The sequence below is a fragment of the Penaeus vannamei genome, chromosome 7 (genome assembly GCF_042767895.1).
Source record: "Penaeus vannamei isolate JL-2024 chromosome 7, ASM4276789v1, whole genome shotgun sequence".
Lineage (NCBI taxonomy): Eukaryota > Metazoa > Arthropoda > Malacostraca > Decapoda > Penaeidae > Penaeus > Penaeus vannamei.
This window is the reverse complement of record NC_091555.1, coordinates 31324189-31326688: the sequence shown is the minus strand read 5'-3', so window position 1 is coordinate 31326688 and position 2500 is coordinate 31324189. Positions and strand designations below refer to the sequence as shown.

The following is a 2500-nucleotide window of genomic DNA, read 5'->3' as shown; positions in this document are numbered from 1 at the left end:
ACATTCCTTAAACTTTGCTAAACTCAAAAAGAGTTTTACATACATTCTTTACAGAGGATTGCCAACATCGATGAACGTATTTTGTCAAACTGTATACCTGGCCTAACATACAGATAACATAACATATATCACATAAGGAACACTTGAAAAGCACAAAATAACCTGCACAAATATTATAACAAAAGTAGCACAGTTTTCACAGCTATATACATTGCTCTACACTTCCTTGACAGAAGTACCAAGATATATAACAACAACATATTGACAGAAACACTGTGAAGTGTATATATACATGTTCTATTTTCAATGAATAACCATTAAAAACTGAACTGGTGCACAAAGAATTTTTTTTTAATTTCACATTGTAAGAGCAGAGGCTCAGCTTCTTAAACGACCTAATATTATATAATATCATTAAGTTGGAATCCATGTAAGCAGGCTATTATTAAAAAAGATAATAAGAAACCAAAAATTAAAATTGGAATGTCTATATACATCATGAATATGACCAAATCTGGCCTTTTTTCTCCATCTTCATTATATTACTGAGCAATGCCTGTATGAATGACCCATGTTGGGATATGTATATGCATTTCTGATATTTGTTGGATATTAAAAGTATGCCATATTGTAAATAAAAAAGTAAATGAGACATATGCGTGTCTTGGTGTATAAATATATCCTATAAAGAGAGACACACAGACAAACTGACAGACAGATGCATAGATTGGCAAATACAGGAATATATATATATAAATGACACATTAAGTTTGCCTAAACAAGGTCCAAAAATTTACCTTTGTGCATCATGGGTCATAAATGCATTTATTGACATATATTTCAATATTCATTAGAATGTAGTCACATTCAGTTACATTGATAAAATGTTAACTCTTACAAAGTATTCTTGATAATGATTCATTCAAATAAGGCCAACTAATATTGCTCATTAGGAAAAGATGACTACCCCAACATTAGATTTGCCATTACATAATACTTTTTTCAAAAGTGCATACATGAAAAACTTATACTCAGAAACTAATTGAGTTGGTGTATGCCTTTTCATTAATTTTTTGAGCATCAATACTTATAAATATATAATAAACACATTCTAGAATATTCCAATTTCTTGAGATTATTTGAAAAAAAAAAAAAATAATAAAATAAAAATAAATGAAAATAGACTGTCTTCAATGTTTATGAGGGTGTCCAGGTGATGCCAGAAGAAAGTAGTAACCTTCAATTACTTGAGCAAAATATCAACATTGTATTTCACATGCTACAGTTAGATTCTCTCCAATATTTGAAGATCAACCTTTGTCCTGATGCATATTTCCAATGGGAAAAAGAGAAAAAAGAATATGAAAAACAGAACCAAATGCTGTTATTGGGAGACATCGAGAATACTTTGTGGTATAACAACCATTCTTTGAGAAATTCTAATGTAATGGCTTGTACTGTAATGTTCATTCCAAATAACTTGAATACAAACCCCTAAGACAACTATGACCTCTGCAATATCGGACAAATATCAGACACATAATTTAAATAGTAGTGGTTATAATCAGTGTACCTATAAATATATAATGAACATACTTTTTTATTAACTCGTTAACACCGGCATATTTTTAAGCCGAAAATAAAGGTTCTGGGAGGCTACAAAATTGGCTCACAGGGCTGGCCCAGACTCTGCCCACGCGCTGGCCGCGGCCTGCTACGGAGTCAGAGCACAAGCCCCGATATAGTGTCACACTGGCGGGACACCCAGCAATTTTCATTTTTTCGGGTGTCTCATATGTGGAACACCCGTCAGTGGGTTAAAACTTATGAACTTATTTTGCATAGTTCACTTCAATTACTGATGTCATCTTAACCCACTTACGACAGGTGTGCCACATATGAGACACCCGGAAAAATAAAATTGCCGGGCGTCCCGCAAGTGTGACGCTGTATCGGGGTTCACACTCCGCCTCAGCGGCGGGCCACGATTTTGTAGCCGCACGGAAACTTTTATTTTCAGCTTCAAAATATACCAGTGTTGGTGGGTTAATGAATCATTTTACAAATATGAATTTCTTCCAAGGTTTGAAATTTATAAATTACAATCTTATATTGGCATTGAAGAAAATAACATTACTGAAAAGTATTATGTGCTGTTTTACTTTTATGGCAAATAAAAAAAATGAAAATATACACATTCCAATAATTTTGCTAAATACTAAATGTATGGCATGATGAAGTTAATTGTGAGAAAAGTACTGATACAAAAAAGTGTGTTCTAGCCCCTAAATATGTTATTTTCAATATTTTACGACAAAATGATAATTATCATATGTTCTTTGATAGAAACAATTTATGCAAGCTTTATAATAAAACTAAAAATGAAGATTCCAGCTTAGTGAATTACATTCTCCTTTGCAAGTTTTCAAACATGTTTTTTTATTATCTTAAACAGGTTGAACATAAATTCAAATTCTGAAACCTTCTCCTGCATATATCA

The 2500-nt window shown here is 32.2% G+C and overlaps 1 protein-coding gene across 3 annotated transcripts in view; it reads right to left on the bottom strand.

The window, feature by feature from the left end:
- The window catches only part of LOC113800147 (armadillo repeat-containing X-linked protein 3), a 59328-nt gene that overhangs the window by 25 nt on the left and 56803 nt on the right, over positions 1-2500 (bottom strand). For all 3 annotated transcript variants that reach the window (XR_011398660.1, XM_070123695.1, XM_070123696.1), the window contains one exon: positions 1-2500. This exon is cut by the window's left edge and continues 25 nt beyond it; it is cut by the window's right edge. The gene's annotated coding sequence lies outside the window, so the exon portion shown is untranslated.